At 40.2% G+C, this 12,291-nt stretch overlaps 1 long non-coding RNA gene across 2 annotated transcripts in view; it reads left to right on the forward strand.

Annotated features, from left to right (window-relative positions):
- Positions 1-8,733, forward strand: part of LOC122557683 — a 41,786-nt gene extending 33,053 nt beyond the window's left edge. The window contains exons 2-4 of one of the 2 annotated variants that reach the window (XR_006313909.1): positions 994-1,081; positions 4,759-4,980; positions 8,427-8,733. This is a non-coding gene — a long non-coding RNA (uncharacterized LOC122557683). Of the gene's footprint in view, positions 1-993; positions 1,082-4,758; positions 5,684-8,426 lie in introns of those variants that run through there. The other variant, XR_006313908.1, reaches the window with a different exon arrangement.
- Positions 8,734-12,291: the final 3,558 nt, after the last annotated feature.

Here is a 12,291-nt window from a genome sequence, read left to right on the forward strand (position 1 = left end):
TCTCTGCTGGCCACAGAAACGTCTGTCTGTACCTCGGACTACAGAATCCCCTAACACAATTGATCTCTTGGAAACCGATGTACCCCTCGTTGCATTAGAGCCAGTCTCAATACCAGAAACTTGGCTGGTTGTGCTACATTCCTCTGAGAATCCATCACCCCCTACATTTTCCAAAACAGCATACCTGTTTGAAATGGGTATATCCACAAAAGACTCCTGCCGTAGGTGCCTACCTCTCTTACCCTTCCTGGAGTTAACCCATCGATGTGATTGTATCTGAGACTTGCCCCCCTTCCTATACCTGCCATCCATCACATACTGTTGCTGTTGCAAATTCCTCATCGCTTCTAACTGTCTCTCCAACCGATCTATTCACATGCAACAGCATTTATGGCAGATATAATCTGCAGTAACCCTTAAACTCTCTTTAAACTCCCACGTCTGACAAGAAGAACATCTCACTGCAAAGGCCATTTTTGCTCCTTCACTATCTACAGACCCAGAAAATAACACTGTCTTATTCCTTTACAAAACACTGCCCCAGGTTAAATTAATAGTTATGGCTTATATTTTAAGTTTAATCAAGACTTCACTTTCTCCATTAGTCTATCATGTGTTAGAGCTTTGTATGTTGTTGTGTGTTGATAATTGTCCTGATGGTATTCCACAACTTCCTTATCCAATACGTTTTTGTCCATGCTTAGTGTACAATTGGAATGTTGAAATTCCTGAGTTGGCTTCTTATTTTTCATCAATGTTGCGATTTCATAGGAATTTGTTTCACTGCACTGTTTTACAGATGACCATGTTCCCTGTATAGGATGTATGACCCTGATATTCTGTCCTAGTAGATCGGATAGTTCTTCATCAACATGTCAGCCATTCAACAATGTCATTCTCCCTTGTTTTTTGAGAGCTTTATCCTGTGTCTCAAGACCTTGGGCAGGTGATGGCTTGACAGAATTATCAATAAGCGTTCCTTGATTTTAATAGGTTAAGCCAAACAAGTTGATTGGAGCTACATTCACAAGACACTTGTTGTTGTTGAGGACAAATCCTTTACGATGAGGAGCCACCATTGGTGAGTGTAAAGTTTGATTGTGATCTTCTGTGGTTTTGCCAAACCCTACAAATATATTTGGTAATGCATATGCATTCAGGAGCTTAGATATTTATTACATCTGTGATGTGATGACATATTGCAAAGTGTATTTTAAGTCTGCTACATGTTTTGACACATAATAAACCATTGGTAATGATTCATAATCAGCATCCCCCCACAGTCATAGAGTCATAGAAATATACAGCATGGAAACGGACCAACTCATCCATGCCGACCTGATATCCTAAATTAATCTAGTCCCATTTGCTAGCACTTGGCCCATATCCCTCTAAACCTTTCCTATTCATATACTCATCCAGATGCCTTTTAAATGTTGTAATTGTACCAGCCTCCACCATTTTCTCTGACAGCTTATTCCAATTCATGCACCACCCTCAGCATGAAATAAATGCCCCTTAGATCCCATTTAAATCTCTCCGCTCTCACCCTAAACCTACACTCTCTAGTTTTTGACACCCCCTTCCCTGGGAAAAGACCTTGTCTATTTACCCTATCTATTCCTTCATAATTTTATAAATCACTCTAAGGTCACCCCTCAGCCTCTAAAGCTCCATGGAAAATATTCAGCAATCCCCTTGTAAATCTTTTCTAAACCATTTCAAGTTTCACAACATCATTGCCAGAGCAGGGTGACCAGAACTGCATACTGAATTCCAAAAGTGGCTTAACCAATGTCCTGTACGGCCACAGCATGACCTCCCAACTCCTGTACTCAAATGAAGGCAAGCATCCAGATGTCTTCTGCACTATCCCATTGCCTGAGACTCCATTTTCAAGGAACTATGAACCTGCACTCCAAGATCTCTTTGTTCAGTCTCCAGAGCCTTACCATTTAATGTATATATCTTACCCTGATTTGCCTTTCCAAAATGCAGCATTTCACATTTATCTAAAGTAAATCCATCTGTAACTCTTTGGCCCATTGGCCCATCTGATCAAGATCCCACTGTATTCTGAGGTAACCCTCTTCGCTGTCCACTACATCTCCAATTTTGGTGTCGCCTGCAAACTTACTAACTATACCTCCTATGTTCACATCCAAGTCATTTATATAAATGACAAAAAGCCACACCAATCCTTCCGGCACACCACTGTCATAGGCCTCCAGTCTGAAAAGCAACCGTCTGTCTTCTACCTTTGAGCCAGTTTTGTATCCAAGTAGCTAGTTCTTTCTGTATTCCATGTGATCTAACCTTGTTAACCAGTCTACTATGAGGAACCTTGTCGAATGCCTTACCAAAGTCCATATAAACCATTTCCACTGCTCTGCTCTCATCAATCCTCTTCTTTATTTCTGCAAAAAACTCACTCCAGTTAATGAGACACAAAACTATTTCAATTAACCCTAATCTATCCTTGCCTTCACAAATACGTTGTAATAACTGGCTGACAAGTGTATAAAAACTGTGTATTCAGCTAATGCTCTCCATACCAATTGTGTTGTACCCATTATATGATTAGTGGCTGTTGAACATACTGACTCATGGGATATAACTGAGAAGGGGATTAGTTAGCTCAGATGACTGGTTTGTGATGCAGAATGACGCCAATAGTGTGGGTTCAATTTCCACACCAACTAATGTTGCCATGAAGGACTCTCCTTCTCAATCTCCCCCATTACCACCAGGTCTCTCTCTCTCTCTCTAAAATAAAAGAGCAGCCTCTGGTCCATAGGATTATGGCAACTTTGCCTTTATAAAGGAGTTGAAAACAAAAGCATAGCTCAAGTTGATTTGGATTGACTTGGTTCCTGTTGTACTAACAATGCTTCTCAAAAGGTTAATTTTAGAACTACATTAAGCTCCACTCAATCAAATGTTGTCATACAGTCATGGGTAGCTAAATCAGAAGAATAACTGTGGATCTCAAAGGAGGCAGATGTGCCATCTATATATCCCAATAATTTTAATAATAAAGTCTAGTTAGCTAATGTATTTATACCTAATTACTATCATTCAATAAAGCAGTAATTAGAAACTGTAACAATGGAACAGAAATCATAAGAGACAAAATTGTCTTTGGAATTATGATGAGTCGTTGTCAGATTTATTCCAATCCAAAGAAAATTTGACTTTGGAGAAAACTGCTCATGTAATGTTAGGAGAAGAAACAAAGAAATATCGCAGACCAATCCCGAGAGGAGGAAAACCTTATGACAGAGAGCTCCTGGTCTAGAAACAAAATGTCATCTTCAAACCAGTCAAGGGGCAACCAGATGATTACACTGGGCTTCTTCGACTCATGAAAGAACCCTAAAAGAAGAAAGGATCTATTGCTATTAGTTATGTTGGCATAAGAGAACTGTCTTGTCCTGCCTCCAAGAAGGTAATCAAAGATTACATAAGAGTGGAAAATTAAGAATTGAAGTGTACTTGTTGAATTTGTGTCATCTCATTATCTGACATCAAAGTCAAATCTGCTGATAATAATATCTTCTGCACCCAATTTTTCTGCTGGAATAGTTACAGTTAAACTTTCCTCAATGTGCTTAGGAAGGAGCGGCATTGTGGGTGGCACGGTGGCACAGTGGCATTGTGGGCGGCACAGTGGCACAGTGGTTAGCACTGCTGCCTCACAGCGCCAGAGACCCGGGTTCAATTCCCGCCTCAGGCGACTGACTGTGTGGAGTTTGCACATTCTCCCTGTGTCTGCGTGGGTTTCCTCTGGGTGCTCCAGTTTCCTCCCACAGTCCAAAGATGTGCAGGCCAGGTGAATTGGCCATGCTAAATTGCCCATAGTGTTAGGTAAGGGGTAAAGGTAGGGGTATAGGTGGGTTGCGCTTCGGCGGGGCGGTGTGGACCTGTTGGGCCGAAGGGCCTGTTTCCACACTGTAAGTAATCTAATCTAATCTGATAGAAATGTTTTCCATTCTTATCATCACTGAAGAATCTTTGTGAGCAGCACAAAATGCTGACCATAAAAATGAGCTCCTTCCTAAGCACATTGAGGAAAGTTTAACTGTAACTATTCCAGCAGAAAAATTGGGTGCAGAAGATATTATTATCAGCAGATTTGACTTTGACGTCAGATAATGAGATGACACAAATTCAAGAAGTGCATTTCAATTCTTAATTTTCCAAAACAAAGTGATTAACTAATGACAAGGTGCAGTCCTCCAGGACGATGACTGAGGATGAGAAAATATCTGGTGTACCAGTCCAATGATTACAGAGGGTGAGTTAAAACATCCAACCTAAGTTGAATTAAGTAGCTTACACATGGGTCATACAGCTTACATACATCAATTCAGATCTGTCAGCAGATTGAGATTAAAGATTTGCTTGCACAAAAGTGATGTCTGCAGATGCTGGAAACCAGAGTTTAGATTAGAGTGGTGCTGGAGGAGCAGGAAAATCGACATTTTGGGCAAAACATCGATTTTCCTGCTCCTTGGATGCTTCCTGACCTGCTGTGCTTTTCCAGCACCACTCTAATCTAAACTCAACAGGTTTAAGATATGGTCAAAAGGAAGAAATTACCTAGGTCAGAAATCTAGGATACTTCAAGAAAAAAACTATTTATTTCCACCAAGCAGCTGTCTTCCATGATGAAATTCTTGTAATTAATGTACTATTGTTATAGGGCAACTATCTGATATAACAGGAAAGTGTTCCTCTGCACATGAAATTCAACAGGTTAAGGATACTCCAGACAAGGTAATGGACTAAGCAGCTGGGGTGGTAAAAGTAACATCCTCTGTGAAGAGATCCAAAAGATAAAATGTCGTCAAATGATGAGACAGAATTCAGACAACACAAGGTCAACAGTCCTCAGCCCAAAGGATACCAATCTTGGAAGTCTAAAGAGAACATGTTTTGGAAAAATTGTGAAACTTCCAGACTGCCTGCAATTTTGAGGTCAGAGACTTGGGCAAGATGTGTTTGTGGTAAATATGTTTATATTAGTAATTATTTGTAATAAATGCCAGCCATTTATGCCCATTGCTACATCACATGCGCAGCAATGCCCAACTCCATCAATAATTTTTTTCAAATGGCAAAATAGTTCACAGTCAAAGCTACTTTGCAGGTACTTAGCACACAGCAGAATCCCACAAGTTTACCAGATAAATGGCCAGATTTGTTTTGAAACAAGGATAGATGCTGTCAGTATATCCGGTGAAATCTCCAGCTCTTTTTAAATTAGTGCCAAGGGTGTTTTTTGCATCCAATTAGTAGACACTGGGATTTCAGTTTAATGTTTTATCCTAAAATGGAAAAGGTGACTGTTGGTAATGTACTGAAGTGTCACCCTGTGCTTAACACTCCTGAAGCAAGGCTTGAACCTATAACCTCTAATCTAAAGATAAGAGTGTTACTACCCAGTCACAGTCAAAACAGTCGCTAATGTGTCTTGCTGCTTTGTGCCTTCATCTGGTTTATTCTGTTTCCTATTTTAAAACTGGAATCAATTCTTTCTGAATGAGCAAATGGAAGACAGTTAATACTGCACTGACAGTGTCTAGCTAAGATGGACAAAAGAAAGAAAATACTTGAATTAATGTGTTTTATTTATTTCTCATTATTTATATGCCATTTATAATTGATTGACGTCAGAATAATATTTAATTTGCACTCAATAAATTAACAAAAATAGAAGTGCTGCAGTTGATTCCTCAGACTATATCTTTAATTTAATTGCAATTTTTTTACATCATGTTTATTCTGTTGACTGGTAAAGATGCTCTAATGTTACTGATGACCAGCATTCAGACATTATTTCTGCATTCAGCTCATTTTTAACCTATTCAGAAATAAATCTGATGGTGACAGATAGTGATAGTCACAAAAAAGATTTAAATTGAAGGTTTGATTTATTCCACTGTCATATCTGTCCCTCTCTCTCTCTCCCCACAACACACCTCCTTTACAATCTAGACCCGACCCTGAGCAGGTATGTAAAATAGTCAGTGATTGCTCTGATCAGATTTATTTGATTTGTAGACCTGACCAAGTAAATTCCCTATTAGATTAACTAATCTGCTGCACATTGAATTAAAGGACAGTGTCACTAATGGACTGGTGAAATGTTTGGGTGTTCCACACTTGCAATGTGATTGCTTGTCTTGTTTTGTAATCAGGTTTATTTCAAAGTAGCACCAATTATCAAATAAATTATCTGGATAATCATAAGTTACTTGCCGAGAATGAAGGCAGATGTGAAATGGAGGGACTGTTTGATTAAGATGACTGCAGTAAGTATCTGTTATTATTGCTGTGTGCTTTTGACGGGTTATGAAAACTAAGAGAGGCTGAGACTGATTTCCCAAACATATGAGTGAGAAGCCTTTCACAGAACAAATCTGAAAAAGCTAGTTAAAGAGAAAGGGAATGGAAGAAGACCACAATGTTTTGGTTCAGAATTGTTTCATTCGCATTAAATGATCACAGAATGATACCATGGTAACAAAGAAGGACCTTCAGCCCATTGTGAATGTGCTAGCTGTTTGAAAGAGCAATCTAATGATTTGCACTGCTTTGTTCTCTCCACAATTTCCTGTGATTTATTTCTTGCCTTTAAATATTTATCCAATTCCTTTTCACAAATTAATTGAATCTGCTTCTGCTATCCTTTTAAGGAGTTTAGCCTATATCTCAACAACCTGATGGTTTTAAAAACAAAGTACCTTATCCTGCCTCTGGCTCCATTGACAATCACATTAGATCTGGGTTCTTTAGCAACCAACATTTCTGCCAATGTAAACAGTTACATATTAGATATTCTTAATGTAACTCTTCATGATTTTGAAAACCTTTGTTGAATGCCCTCTTGAAGCTCCCATCTCCAAGAAGATCAACTCCAGTTTCCAGAATTTTAGACACGTCTTTAACCCCTGCTGCTATTCTAGCAAATCTCCCCTGCACCTTCTCGTAGGCCTTAAAATCCTTCCTAAAGTGTGGGCTCTGGATACTTCAGATGGAGCTCAACCAGCGACTTAGGAAGGTTTCGGAAAACCAACTTCCTTTCATTACCTCTAGCCCTGATTTCTGTTGCTTTGAAACAATCTTTGAAATCTTTGCTTGGCTAAGCTTTCAGCAACCTGTCCCTAAACTGTGTGCTGCAATATCCAATGTAATCTAATGCAACGTCTGTGAAATGCCTTGTGTCATTTCATTACACTGAAGGCACCATATGAATGCAATTGTTGCTGCTCGATAGGAAATACATGAACGAACTGGCACTGGTAAAATAGAACTGAAAATAGAAATAATGAACACATTTAGTTCTGCAAGTGCAACAAACTTTTAAAAGAAATTGCCAGAGTCAAAGAAAAAACTTGAAATTGTTAGCTGCGTGTTTAGAGGTATCCTATGGCATAACATTGAGATAAGAAGTTGGCTTGGCAGCAGCTTCGAGGACTGTTCTCAATAACATGTTTCAATAGTGAGTAGAGAAAATTAACTCAGTTGGCTGGGCACAGTGTCAGAGGGCCAAACAGGTAAGAATGACAACAGTAATGAACAAGGCAATGTTGTCCTTGGAAATGAAAAGTAGCATTTGTAAGCCTCTGACTCTTGTTCTTAGTTGCCCCCCCCCCCCCACCCCCCAACCATTTCTCCTGCAGGTAAAGGATATATGAGAGGATCTGAAATGCAGATTAGGTTCTCACTCATAAATCAATCAGAAATGCAGCAATTCACTAAGCCACTCTCGAGCTTCCTTTATGCTGTTAATTAGTTCCCTTATTATCTGTGGAGGAACTGCCAGAGCTAAAAGTGCGATCATTCATATAAGAGGTCAGTGATGACTTTTGCAGAACCCATGAACACTTGGTACACTAAAGCACGTCATCTAAAAATATACTGATGAATGCTGTGACTTCAGGTACAGCTATGTTGAATTAATTAATAATTTCGCTGGGTCTGTAAAACACTTTGACATGCCCAGAGGTCAGGAAAGAGTTTGCATGAAATCAAGTTCTTTCTTTCTGAGTTTCATTCAGTTGGAGATTTTCTCTTCAAGACTTTCAGAGGGGAATTTGTTGGGTTTGTTTTCTGTCAGAAATGTGAGCACAAATGATTAACTTTCCTGGGCTACATATTCAAAGAAGACTCAGAAACGTTCAATGTCAAATTGACTTTGGACAATCTCAGGTAATCCAGGGGGAACTGGTAAAAGGCAATTGGTAAGTCTTAAGGTTAATATGCGAATCAGAGCCAAGTGTCTGTCTATCCCTCAAGTAAACTGGATTGGCTTGGGAAAATTATAGCAAGGCACTGTAAGACATGAGTGTGGCCTAATAATTAAGTATGTGACAATAAAGGATATTCTATTCTATTCCACTGTCAATCTTCCTTTTCAGATTTTTTTGGAACCAAAAGCAGCTGTAGCATTTTCCATAATACTCCTGCCAGACACTACTGATAATGATCACTCCATCAGCACCATCTACACTGCCTGGAGACTTGTGCCATTCTCTGCCCACCACCTACCATCCACCCCTGACCCTTGGGGTCCTTCGACCTTCCCTGATCTTCCTCGGTTGCTAATTTTCAGATGAGAAATGAATGGTTGCCAGTTAAAACCTTCCCTTTGTCTCTATCATCCTTCTGAGCCTAAAGTCTCTCAAAAAACATATACATGTAAGTAATCAGCAGAGCCCCTCAACTTTCCTGCACCACCCCATCATTGTTTACAGCAAATTGGTGGTATAAGCATTTTTATAATGACATGAACAAATATGCATTTTTACTACTGATGTATTTTCTGTATGAGACGTGCTAGTTCCTTAAAGCTATAATAGATAATAAATGGTCTGTTTAACTCCTGGGTTGGTCTTGGTTGCTCGAGACAGGTTGGAGATGAGATTTCCACAATGTCTTTTCCCCGAATTTTCCTCTGTTTTATTTTGCCTGTAATGGAGATTACGTGGGGAGTTGGAGTGTGGTATAGTATGAAGGAAAGCATAGCAGGCAGGGGAGGAGGAAGTGTTTGGTCACGATGCTCCAAGAATCATGAAGCGTGGGCAAGTTTAGTGGATTGATTTCTGTTCCTGCCTGTCAAGTTCATTTGTTCCTATAATACCTCATTGCTGTAAATAAGGACACTCTGAGATTATCTCGGATGCTTTAAAATGTGATGCCTGACCAACAAAGAACTCAAGGCTGTAAGAAAATTAGTCATATCTTTGTTCTTTTATCTCTGATAATGAATACATTGTTAGCTTTATAGATTATTATGAATCTCACGGCTACCTAACAAAGTACCTTCAATTCATTTTCATTCTGTAACAGTATGTGGGTCGACATGTTTCTTTAGCACTTGTAAGTAAACAAGGATGTGGGTCAGTTTGATATCTGGAACACTACACTGGCAACATTGTAGTTGCTCAGGTCCTCCCACACCATTGTTCTCTTTGCTCTTCAAAACCTCCATACTTCCATTCATTCTAGATTTGATCAGATGGGCCAATGGGCCATGGAGTGGCAAAATGGAGTTTATTTTCAATAAATGTGAGGGGTTGCATTTTGGTAAGGCAAACTAGGGCAGGACTTAAATAGTTAATGGTAAAGCCTTGGGAAGTGTTGCCGAACAAAGAGACCTTGGGGTGCAGGTGCATAATACCTTGAAAATGGGGTCACAGGTAGACAAGGTAGTGAAGAAGGTGTTTGGCATGCTTCCCTTCATTGGCTAGAACATTGAATATAGAAGTTGGGATGGCATGTTGCAGCTGTACAGGACACTATTGAGGCTACTTCTAGAATACTATGATCAATTCTGGTCACCCTTCTATAGGAAGGATGTTGTTAAACTTGAAAGGGTTCAAAAAAGATTTACAAGGATGTTGCTGGGAGTGGAGGGTTTGAGTTATAAGGGTAGGCTGAATATGCTGGGGATTTATTCCCTGGAATGTCAGAGGCTGAGGGGTGACCTTATAGAAGTTTATAAAATCAGGAGGGGCAGGGATAGAGTAAATAGACAAAGTATTTTCTTTGGATGGGAGTCCAGAACTAGAGGACATAGGTTTAAGTTGAGAGGGGAAAGATATAACTTTTTCATGCAGAGAGTGGTACGTGTATGGAATGAGCTGCCAGAAGTCGTGGTAGAGGCTGGTACAATTGCAACATTTAAAAAACATCTGGATGGGTATATGAATAGGGGTTTAGAGGGATATGGGCCAGGTGTTGGCAAATGGGACTGGATCAGTTTAGGATATCTGATCAGCATGGATGAGTTGGACTTAAGGGTCTGTTTTCATGCTGTACATCTCTATGATCCTACGTGGCTCATCAGTAGAAAAGGAAAGGGTATCTTTTGGGCTGCATCATCCTCACTAAAGTTCAAAGATACTTACTGTCTCAGGCTGATATTGATGGAGTCATTGGAGTTACCTGTGGGCTGCAGCATTTGAGGGTAAAGTAGAGTTAACCTTGAATTTGAAAGTGGAGAAAGATTTCACTTCCAAATTCAGGGTTAGCTATTTTGATCTCTAAATACAACACTATGATGCCTGTATTAGGCTTATTAATTAGAATCTCTTGCACATATGTGATTTGGATCAAGCATTGCACAATAATGCAAAACAGTTTCTACAAAATAAGGACAGTGTTCATTGGAAAATGAAGAGTAGGAGGAACCATTTTATAGCAGGGCTTTAAAAGGGATATAACACACATCTATGTTGGAATCCAGGATCCCCTGAGGTGCACTCCAAACTGCACCAATGACAACTTTCTAGTTCCTATATTTGACGGCCTGAGTGAGGCTCCCTGTTAATCATCCCCTGTGCTGAAACTTGGCTGGGTTAGCTCTTTAGACTTTGCAGCAGTGGGGATTCTGAATGTCCAGGAGTCAGGAGGCTGGAAGTCAAAATACAGAAAGACCTGTACTCCACCTACTGGTTCAATTACAGGTGAGGTCCTTCAATATACATTACCCCAATACCCAAAAACCTTCAAATTGTTGATTCTTTAATGCAATCTTGGAAACATTGCTTTATTTTCCTAGTTATATTGTTCCCTTTTAAATTTCAACTTGATAACTTGGAGATAGTGCTAAACACCAGTATGACATTCAAGAGCAGTTTTGATCAGTTGTGTGGATCAGAGAGGAATTTTTGTTACATGTCTGACCCTCTTTGGCCCTACATTTTTCCTCCAGGCTTTTCTTTCTCTGCTGTTAACATAAGTTGCTTCTCAAGAAAATGAAAAAACAACACGGGACAGCAATCATAAAAGGAGATGTTTGGTCAGATAACCAAAATCCTGGGCAAAATGGTAGATTTTAAGAAATATCTTAAAGGTGGGACATGAGGTTAATAAGAACATAGAGGTTTAGAGAGGAAATGTCAGCATTTAGACGTTGAGGGCTCGACACTGAATCTCATAGTAGGTTACTTGGCCTTGGTATTTAGTTGCTGATAATGGTAGGAAATGACTAGTCATGATGCTGTTGGACATGCTGTTGCTTTACTTCCTGCCCAACAGTTTTGTGTGCCCTTGCACCTGCAAAGATGTTACATTAGCTTTAATGACACACTATTCATTTTCTGGTGATCTCAATTCAGTGCAAACAGTTACCACACAAAATATTGCACTGCAGCACGTTCTGCCAGGATTAAAGCCACCACCTGGATTTTGTAAATTATATCTTACACAGGATATAAAATGTGTCACCCAGAAGGGGAATGCAAGCAGAGTCCATGCCAGCTAATGGAACAAAAATAGCTAAATGCAGTGAAAATAATTGAAAAAGGGATGAGGCTGATGGATCCTTCAGTGAGCTGCCACAAGATCAGTTGGCTCATTTCTTGCTGCTGGATCAGTGGTGCTGGAAGAGCACAGCAGTTCAGGCAGCATCCAACGAGCAGCGAAATCGACGTTTCAGGCAAAAGCCTTTCATCAAGAATAAAGGCAGTGAGCCTGAAGCGTGGAGAGATAAGTTAGGGGAGGGGGGGGGTGGGGAGAGAGTAGCATAGAGTACAATGGGTGAGTGGGGGAGGAGATGAAGGTGATAGGTCAGGGAGGAGAGGGTGGAGTGGATAGGTGGAAAAGGAGCTAGGCGGGTCAGACAAGTCCGGACAAGTCATGGGGACAGTGCTGAGCTGGAAGCTTGAAACTAGGATGAGGTGGGGGAAGGGGAAGTGAGGAAGCTGTTGAAGTCCACATTGATGCCCTGGGGTTGAAGTGTTCCGAGGCGGAAGATGAGGCATTCTTCCTCCAGGCGTC

Source organism: Chiloscyllium plagiosum, chromosome 16, assembly GCF_004010195.1.
Source record: "Chiloscyllium plagiosum isolate BGI_BamShark_2017 chromosome 16, ASM401019v2, whole genome shotgun sequence".
In the NCBI taxonomy this organism is placed as follows: domain Eukaryota; kingdom Metazoa; phylum Chordata; class Chondrichthyes; order Orectolobiformes; family Hemiscylliidae; genus Chiloscyllium; species Chiloscyllium plagiosum.